The sequence below is a fragment of the Helianthus annuus genome, chromosome 11, assembly GCF_002127325.2.
Source record: "Helianthus annuus cultivar XRQ/B chromosome 11, HanXRQr2.0-SUNRISE, whole genome shotgun sequence".
Taxonomy (NCBI): Eukaryota; Viridiplantae; Streptophyta; class Magnoliopsida; order Asterales; family Asteraceae; genus Helianthus; species Helianthus annuus.
In genome coordinates, this window is record NC_035443.2 from 61,035,889 (window position 1) to 61,046,846 (window position 10,958).

Here is a 10,958-nt window from a genome sequence, read left to right on the forward strand (position 1 = left end):
GCTTGTATGTCATGTACCTTCAAGCGAAACCTCAACAACTATAAATAGCCTTTCAAGCGAATCATTTGTAACAGTTGGTGTAACTCGTACCGAAGTGCTGCCGGATCGAGATTTGAATATACATTGTCAGAAATCAATGCAAAGAGAAGTTTAAAGTGATTTGCTAGCTATTCCTAAGTCAAATACTTATTTTCCACATCTGTATTTGATAGAATTTCCTCTGAACGACTCATTCGGGTCGCTACACGATCCTACATTCTTTTATAGAATTTGCTCGTTCTTACACTAAGCAAAGCCAATTAATGCAAAATGTCCATCTCTTCTAAGTCAGTGGGATCAAAATGTTGCAAATCATTTAGTTCAAAGCATAAGTTATCTGACATCTGGTTTTCACAATTTGCAGCAAAAGCATAATTTGTAGAGTGAGAATCAGAGTTGTTGAAATTTCCACCAGCGGTTATATCAATGAAATGGTCAAAACTCTGATCCTTACTACTGCTACCAGATTCTTCCTGACCAAAAAGAGCTGTGCTGCTAAATGAATAGTCATCAGCAACTTTGCCAGACTCTTGCAACTTCCTTTTCTGGTTTAACTCCCTTTCATAGGTTAGGAGTCTACCATGAAGTTGGGTCAGGGTTAGATCTTTGAACTCAGCTGAATTTCTAGTTACAACAGCAATTGTATCCCATTTTTCAGGTAGTGATCTAAGAAACCTGCTATTTTGAGTTGCATTTGGAAATGTAACTTTAACAAGTCTTAGCTCACTAATGAGACAACTGAACCATTCAAACTGTTGGGTCAAAGATTCACCCTTGATGTGACAAAATTAATTTCAATAACTTCTTATGTTCCCCCAAACTGTTAGCATAGATCTCATTGGGTAATGCAGATGCTATAATGCTAAATGCTTTGGCATCGAGTTCGAACTTTTGAAAGTCAGTTTCAGTATAATTTTCAGTTGGTTTAGGTACGAACTTCTTTGCATCCTCAGCACTCGGCACCATAGGAACATGGGGACCAAAAACAACAGACCTCCAACATCCAGTGTTCTGTTGAGCAAAGATGTGACCCATCCTTCTCTCCTAGATGTTGTATTCATTACATTTAAGCATGAGTGGTTTGAAAAGAGAGCCAATGTTATTCTTATCATCTTGTTATCGTGACATCATCCTGGTTGTTCTACAGGCACTGATTAATCAACTTTAATGGTGATTAAACCTTGCTCTGTTTTTCAAGAAAACGAACAAACTATCAGTATCAAAGATTGTGAGCTGAACTATTTATGTCAAAATGATTGCTAAATCAAAATTAGACTGTCCGAGCTCTGATACCAATTGTTAGGATCTGAGTTTGGATTGAGTGTGTTTTTCGTTTGAATTAAGATGAAGATGAATGGGAAATGCAGCGGAATATAAATGATAACAAATTTTACACACAATCAAATAGGAGAATTGCTTTCAATACACAAGTTTGACATTGAACCGAATGCTTGAATTTATTACAAGATTCAATTACAATTGCAAGTGTATAAAAAACTCCCCTTCAGCCTGAGCTCACAGTGATTTGTTCGTGCAGGAGAAAGATGGTGAAGAGCTAATAGAACAGTACAGAGCACTGTTCTATTTATAGGCATGGGCAAACCACTGAAGCATCTATGCTGACGTCACCATGAAAGTGACATCTAACCTCCTAACAAACTTCTAACATCTGACCTATACAAACTCTGCTATGCTAACTACTATTGTACATTTCATTTCATAATATAAACTAAACTACTGCTGCATCCTTCCACTGATGTGAACCCAGCAATACTTGAACTATCCAGCAGAGCTTGACCCATAGTAGTAGATTGAACAGCAGAGCTTTAGTCTTCCATCAGACTTTGACTTGGGCAGTAGTTGTAGGTTAGCAGATTGTAATGATCAGAGGATTGGAGTTCAGCAGATGTTGAGATCACTTTCAAGGGGAGAGACTTGAATACATAACTTTTGCTTATTCTGGATCCACTACTCTGATCCAGTTTTGGCTTTGATTATCTGTTCCTCTGATAGGGTTCAATCCCAACAATTATAAGCCATGCAGTACACCCATTGCAACCAATAAATTAGTCATGTCTAATGAGAAGGATGAATTGGTTGATCAAACTTTATATAGAAGCATGATTGGGTCTTTATTGTACCTAACTGCATCTAGGCAAGACATCATGTTTGCAACATGTGTTTGTGCAAGATCCCAATCAGCCCCTAGAAAGTCAAACCTTATTGTTGTAAAAAGGATATTCAGATACCTCAAAGGTGCTCCCACACTTGGTATCTGGTATCCACCTGATGGTAAAATTGAGCTTTCAGGTTTCTCAGATAGTGACTTTACTGGATGTGACAAAACAAGGAAGTCCACTTCAGGAGGGTGCCAATTCCTAGGCAATTGCTTAGTGTCTTGGCAAAGCAAAAAGCAAGCAGCTGTTTCCACATCCACTGCTTAGGCAGAATATATAGCTTCTGCAAGCTGTACAGCCCAACTGCTCTGGCTTCAAAATCAGTTGCTGGATTTTGGTATCACTGCCTTAAAGACACCACTCATGTTGGACAGCCAGGCAGCAGAAAATATCATCAAAAATCCAGTTTGCCACACAACCACCAAGCACATTGATATCAGACATCACTTTGTGAGGGATTGCTATGAAAAAGGTTTGATTTCTCTGCATCATGTTCCAACTAAGGATCAGCTGGCAGATGTGCTAACCAAAGCATTAGACACATCCACCTTTGAAAGCTTGATCTCTAGGATTGGCATGCTAAACATGGAATAACAGGTAAAATCCTATTTTTCTATAAATAATAGCATTAAAATGTTTTCAGAAAGTCAAAACTCCACCCTTAAAAATAGCTAAAAATGAAAGTTTTCATTAAAATCCTTAAAAGTCTGCCATAACCACTGCTTTGTTCAAAAGTCTGTTCTACTTAAAAGTTTGTCCACTGCTGAAAGTCAACCCATGTTCCCTCATTTTCATGATAAGTACTTTTGTTCAAAATCAGTGTTCTATCCACTGATAGTAAAAATCATCCACTGTCTTCATTTGTTACCATTGCAACCATTGCCCTTCATCAGTGGCTTTCATGAAAGTACTGTCCTTCATTTCATCAGGGGTTGGCACATGGACAGTGTTGGACCGTTGTTTTGACCCGAAAAGTCAGCCGAGACAGTTCATCATCACATATAAAGGCGGAATCAGTATATATGACGTTACAACAGCTTGTCCTTTCAATTCCACTGCTTTTATAGCTTTCTAAAATGATTTTGACAGAGTTTCGCTCCAGAGCACATACACGACTACTAGATCCGCTCAAATGACACGACTATATATAGGCTTCAGTGGTTCGCTTATAAGACTGACATATAAGCGTACCTGTTACACTTCCTAATAAGCGAACCTATCTAATGAGACCCTATAAGCGAACCTACAAGACCTTTTGAGCGGATCTACTTATATATTGTACATATAAGCGAATCTACAACATAACTTTCTAATATTGACAATCTAGACCCTCTGTTGACGTAACTTGACCTAAGACTTTACATAGACGTAGTCAACAGACACCCTATGCATCAACAGACTCCCCCTTGGATGTTGACGTAGTCTTTATCAGTCTTCAGATCCAGAGTCTTCGGTCTTGGTCTTTTCTCCAACTCTGTCTTCTCCTCATAATCATTCTTTACAGGTTTCAGAATTAACACCTGGCTCTGACTTCCATCTTCCCTTTAGCAGTTGATCCAGACTCCCCCTTTCACAGACTCCCCCTCTCAATATGCTGGGATCTGAGATATCTGGTTCAAGCTTTGACAGTTTGCCTCCGTTGGGAATAATGAAGTCTCCAAACCTGTTACTCAACCAATAACATTACAATCTATCTTTTCAAACAATAAAACACAAACTCAATCAGTTATAGAAATCCACTCAAGTATTCAGGTTCAAGTTAATGACCCCGATCACTTGATTAATCTACCAAGTTCAACTTAATGACCCTGGTTGATCTTATGACGAAACAAACTGATTTAGAAAAAACATTTTCAACTTTTTCTGAAAATAACAAGTATCAACTTAATGAACTTGTTTGTGACTTAGAAAACAAACAAACTTCCAACAATGTAAGCTCTCCTCATTCTTCAGCTCAGAATCTCCTGCATCTGCTTCATCTTTCAAGAATCCGACAATCAACTTTCCACTCTGGTTTGTCTAAAATAAAGCAGAAATAAAATCTTTTTGGATTTTTAATGTGATCTAAACTAAGAAATGAAATAATAGAAAACTTAAATTGTAGAAAGTAAACTATTTACAGGTTTATTTTTGGCGAGCGTGTCAGGGAATCATATCAGCTTTTCAGACAGATTACAAGTACCGTTAAGCTACATTACATACTCAGACTTAAACAATTCACCTCGATTGTCGATATACTGATCCATCTTAAATTCTCATACAAATTTCAATCTATTCAGGATACAGTTTAAGTGTCTTAAGAACTTAGATCAATTCATGTGTCCCACCTCTTGAATATACTCCCGTATCCAGAATCCCAAATATTCAGTCTTACAGGTGAGTATACCACAGATGATATATGTAAGGGGTTTGGTGCGAAACCGTGAGAGCTAAGGTCAGAACTTCCGTTCAGCAGAGAGATGACGGCTCGACTTTTGGTGTGTCCCCTTTAGAGGATCTTTTAGCATTACAACAGCAGCGACTATCAATTTTATTGTTTCATCAGCTTGCTGAGGGCGATGCTATGTTTCAAGCATTTTGCAGAAAGTATTATTCGGGGACTAGGTCAGTACTTCCATACAGCAGAAGTCCCGGAATAATACCCCAGATATCACTGAGTATAAAGACCTAGTATCTCAGAATATCGGACCTTTCAAACGAGATTTCAGGGGTTACCTATATATCCAAGTAGTGTTCCCCACGAATTTCACAAGTTTGAAATTTTAGGTTTATATCCTGAATAAATTTACTAAATGTACGAAAACCTATCAACACATCGTTAGTGAGACTGTTTAACTCATTTTGACAATACATTTCTTTAGCGTACTGTAATTGTCTAGCTGATGTACTATCATTTTCCCTATATACACAAGCTCTTCAATTTTATCATGTTTTTGGATTTTTCATTTTTTACTGTTTTTGTGTTTTCTGAAAATAAACTATGTACAACTATCTATCTCCCCCTAAATACCAAAACACGTAAAAAATCGACAAACCATCGCAGATTGTTTCTCGTCTTCATCCGCAACAGTACTCTTATCAACGCTCACAATTCCATCCGACAGCGAAAGCAATTTCATAACATTAAGTTTTAACAAATATTGAAACCGATTTTTATCAAAAGCTTTGGTATGCGAATCAGCTTTTTGTTCGTCAGTGTGGATTTTCTCAATTCGTATCAACTTTTTCTCGAAACAATCGCGAATAAAGTGATGACGAATCTCTATATGTTTAGTTTTAGCGTGATGTACTGGATTTTTAGTAATATTTATTGCGGCCTCATTATCAACAAACAGAGGTGTGTTAAGAAACTGCAAACCGTAGTCGCGCATCTGTTGCTGTATCCACAAGATCTGAGAGCAGCAACTGCTAGTAGAAACATACTCCGCTTCACATGTAGATAACGCCACAGACGTTTGTTTCTTACACTGCCAGGTAATTAATCTCAGACCAAAGAACTGGCATCCTGCAGTTGTTAATTTCGCGTTAACTTTGCAGCATCCGAAATCCGAATCGGAATACCCTTCGAGCATAAAATCGCCTTTTCTAGGATACCATAACCCCAATGACGGAGTACCTTTCAGGTAACGTAATATCCTCTTGACAATAATCATATGCGATGCTCTCGAGTTAGACTGAAATCTTGCTGCGAGGCACGTTGGGTACATGATGTCAGGACATGAAGCAGTCAGATACATCAAAGAACCTATCATGGAACGGTAAAACGTTTCATCAGCCCTGTCTCCGGTGAGATCTGGGTGAATCCCATGATTAGTCGCGGGGTAGCAGCTGGAGTAGAACTTGACATTCCAAATTTCTCTAGAATATCATGCACGTACTTCGTTTGATGAATGAAAATTCCCTCAGGAAGTTGTTCAACTTGTAGATCCAGAAAGAATTTCATCTCCCCCATTGATGACATTTCAAATTTCTGCTTCATCACCTGTTCGAAATCTTTGCACAATTTCTCATTCGTTGACCAAAAAATTATATCGTCCACATAAATTTGTACTATCAGAAGATGACCATCAACGACTTTAGTGAAGAGAGTGGCATCCACCTTTCCGCGTATGAACTGGTTAGCGAGTAGGTGTTGAGACAAAGTCTCGTACCAGGCTCTCGGCGCCTGATGTAGACCATACAACGCTTTGTCCAGCAGATAAACTTTGTTCTTGTGGATTGGGTCAGTAAAGCTCGGTGGCTGACCAACATAAACCTCCTCTTTGACCTTCCCATAAAGAAACGCTGACTTTACATCCAACTGATATACTTTGAAATTCTTCCAAGACGCAAATGCTAGGAAAATTCTGATAGCCTCTAGTCGTGCAACAGGAGCATAGACTTCTGTAAAATCAATCCCCTCCTGTTGACTAAAGCCCTGAACAACGAGTCGAGCTTTGTTCCTTACAACCACTCCTCTATCGTCACTCTTACATTTGAAAACCCATTTTGTATTGATTTTCCTTTGACCATCCGGCAAATCAACCAACTTCCACACTCCCAACTTTTCAAACTGACTTAACTCTTCTTGCATTGCTATGACCCAAGAGTCTTCAGTAAGCACCTCTTTGTAAGTTCTCGGTTCGACCTGCGAGATAAAACAACTTAATGAAAATTCAGTTTGTAAAGTTGCTACTGTAGAATAAAAACATGTTAAGCCCTGGTCAATTTGACGTCTCGTGCGAACGCCCGATTGCAATTCTCCTATGATCAACTCCTCTGGATGATAAGAAAGAGTTCGCGGCATCACTTCGCTTGGAACTTCTACATTTCCCTCCAGATTAGTAACATTCTGCTCTGCATCTTGTTCACCAACTTGGTTTGTTTGACTTGACAACTGGATCTGCTCCCCCTCAAGATCTGAATCACCATGGTCAAATACTGGCATGTTATCAGCTTCTTGATCATCATTCACCTCCGACTGATTACCAGGAGCAACTTCATCATCATGTTCACCAGCATTACTAGGACCTGCTTCATCGTCATTTGAAGTTTCCCGAGGTCTTCCAGAATACTCCGCTGGGAACCTGAGCTGCGACTCATACTCTCGCAAAATATCCAGCTCATCAAAGAAATCTTCTTCTTCCTCTGATTCTTCTCTCATGTCAAACGAATCCCAAAGTTTGTCATAATTATATCTCCATGAATCACCAGGATTCTGTGGCGGCATCGTGTAACCTTGACATTCAACATTCGCTGCTTCAATAATCCGCTTTTCACTTGGAACGAAGACACGTCATGTAGGACTTGAATAGCCAACAAAGATACCCTCAATGCTCTTCGGACCAAACTTTCCATTAGGCTCTATCACCGTACAGGGAGATCCGAACGGTTCTAGATACTTCAAATTTGGCTTACGGTTATTGATTAGCTCAAAACACGTCTTGTTGAACTTCTTTACAGTAAGAACTCTGTTGAGAGTATAGCATGCAGCAGAAACAGCTTCAGCCCAGAAATTAATTGGTAACTTAGAGTCTGCAAGCATCGTTCTGGCTGTCTCGATTAGCGTCTGGTTTTTGCGTTCTGCTACTCCATTCTACTGTGGAGTGTACGGAGCACTAAACTCATGCAGTATACCTCTTTCGTCACAAAATTCTTCCATCTTATTGTTTTTGAACTCAGTACCATTATCACTTCGAATTCTACAAATCGGCCTCTGGTACAAATTCTCAATTCTCTTAAACAACGCCATCAGGCTGTCAAACGTTTCGTCTTTTGATTTCAAAAACATAACCCAAGAAAATCTGGAATAATCATCAGTCACGACCAAACAGTAGGAATCTCCTGTTATACTCTTGACATTCACTGGACCGAACAAATCCATGTGAAGTCTTTCCAAAGGTCTTGAAACTGAATTAGCTTGCTTTGTAGGGTGTGACTTTTTCTTCTGTTTGCCTTTGACACAACTTACGCACTCCCCTTCCAGATGAAAACCTTTGACATGCACTCCTGTAACTAAATCGTTATGCACCAAGTGATTCATCTTCCTTAGGTGAATATGCCCCATCTTTCGGTGCCATAATCTTGACTCTTTTTCCGTTGCTCTGGACACAAAACAATGAGCCTGACCCGTGGTTGTAGTAGCGACGCTCATGTCCAACACGTACAGATCATTGACTAGTGCCCTCATGATGATCCATTCCTCAGGTATCACAAATCCTGGGTTCAAGATTAAACATTCTTTGTCGGTGAAATGAGTAGTATACATCCTATCACAGATCTAGGAGATACTCAGCAGGTTGTTCTCCAGCTCAGCGATGTAGTTAACCCTCTCAAACATTACAATGCCATTCGATAACGTTCCTTCACCTATGATCCTTCCTCCTTGATTACCCGCAAAACCCACGTAACCACCATTAATGTTATTCACATCATATAGCAACGCAGTCTTCCCTGTTATATGTCTCGATGCTCCACTATCCATGATCCACCTGGACACAAGTTTTGGAAGATCCTGCACATAACAAATCATCACTTAAACAACTTCAAGAAAGATGCCGATTGATGCTTCGCTAACCAGGAAGCTCCGGCAAATCAAACTGTTTAGTCAAACATGGTGTCCACCCAGGCCTCATCAGCCTTAGGTGTAACCTTGACTCTCGCAATTTGAATTTTGAAATTTTCAGCCTTGAGAGGTGGAAAATTTGCATCATAATCAACCGTAATTGATTCTTCAGCCTTTTTCACCTCAGAAGTTGAAACTTTCTTCCCAACTTTTGATTCAATTTTAGGTTTCCACACCTGTTGAGTTACTGCAACCCTTTTGTAAAATGTATCATTTTTAATTACCGACTTCTTTACGGGTTCATTTTTCACTTTTAAGTTGTCAATTTTAACATTTTTCTTCTCAACAACCTTCTTCTCAACAAACATCGGTGCTTTACCCTTCACATCAACCTTCTTCTGTTGAACTTTCACAGCTTCAGTCTTAGGCTTCACATAAGTACACTTTCGTGCAATATGACCAACCTGATCACATCTAAAACAAGTACGAGTATCAGCTACTCGACTCGTGCCTTCAGACTGAGCCTATGAAGCTCTCTTCTAAAAAAATTCTTTGTTAGATTTTGAAAAAAATTCTTTTTCTTCATCAGCAAGTGAACTTGAACTGTTCACAAACTTTTTCTTCTCGACAAACCTTTTGTTTGGAACATTTCTTTTCTGATATGATTTACCCCCCTGATAACCACCCGACCAGTTGTTTCTGTTGTTATTGTAAAAACACGGTGGATTAACAGATTTCTTGTTGTAAATCTTTTCTTTCACAAACTTCATTTTATCTTTCTTTTGACACAGATTATTCACTGCTGACAACTCAACTTCAACAAGTTTGAAAACATTTGTCAATTTGTTCATGTTAACATTCTCGATCGGAAACTCTGAATCCGAAAACAACTTATCCGAACCCATCATCTTGTACATGACAATGTATGATTCTTCATTTAAGTTGTTTTTGGACTGTTGTTTCGGAATGTATTTGTCCAGAAAACACCCATCCTCCTCAGAAGTGTCACAATCCGGTTTAAGCACTTTATCAACCACACTTTTTACCACATCATTCTGGACACTATCGTCATTCGAAGACGTGAACATGACATCAATGTTCTCAGGAAGTTGCACTTCACTTCCCTCCTCAAGTTCAACCAACCCAGATTCCTTTTTAGTGTAATTATGCAAAATTGGCGGTGGAACTTTGTGAAACCCTACACCGATACCGTCAGAAACACATCTTCGCCAGCTTTGTTTTTCCCTATAGGTTTAGGAACAATGTTCTGCAACACAAAGCTTGCGGAGCTATAACTGTTAAGTTTCAACTGAATATGCTCGTTCTCTATTTCAGCTTCTTGAACTTTAAGTTTCAATTTAGCGATTTCATCCAGTTGTTTATTAATTGATTCTTCTTTTACTCTTACCACAGCTCTCAGATGTTCGTTTTCTTTAAACGTTTACCATTTCGATCATCACTTTCTTTAACAGTGCTTTTTAGTTTTTCAAAATTTTCAGAAATCTTTCGGTTTTCAAGAATTAACTTTTCATTTTCATTTTTAACTTTTTCATGATCAATTTTATCTTTTTCAATTTGACCAGTTAATTCTCTGATTCGTTCAGTTGAAGCTTTCACAGTTTTGTCACGACCAAGTATCTAATCCTCAACACTTCTAACCTTCGTAGTCAGATTTTTAATTTTCTCACTGTTGAGGTACGTGACAGTGCTACAAAAATTGCATTCTTTGGTGCAATTTTTGCAGTCAGCATTTCCATCGATCTTTTTACCTGACACATTTGTTGACGTACTTGGATTGACTTGGCCCTTAGACTCAGTCACAGAATTAGAGTCTACCTCAAGTGCTTTCGCAGCTAGCACTTTGTCAGCCATTTTTCCCAGGTTCTCTTCTGTCAACTCTTGCGTAGTATCGATGATGCCCGTATCAACCTTCTTTGATTTCTCGATTTCTTCTTTTTCTATCTTCTCTTTCTCCTCTTTTTCCTTTCTCTCTTTCTCTTTCTCTTCTTCAATCATTTTCTTGGTTGGCGTTCCCCACCATTTGTGTTGCCAATACTCATCCTCCTCTTCATACTCCTTGATGATGGCCTCTATATCAAGTGTTTTGTCATCAATTGCAATGTTGCCATACGGATCAACGTAGCATTCTCTGTCCGGATCCCTTCTTTTCGCTCTTCTAGCTTCCAGAAAGATACCAG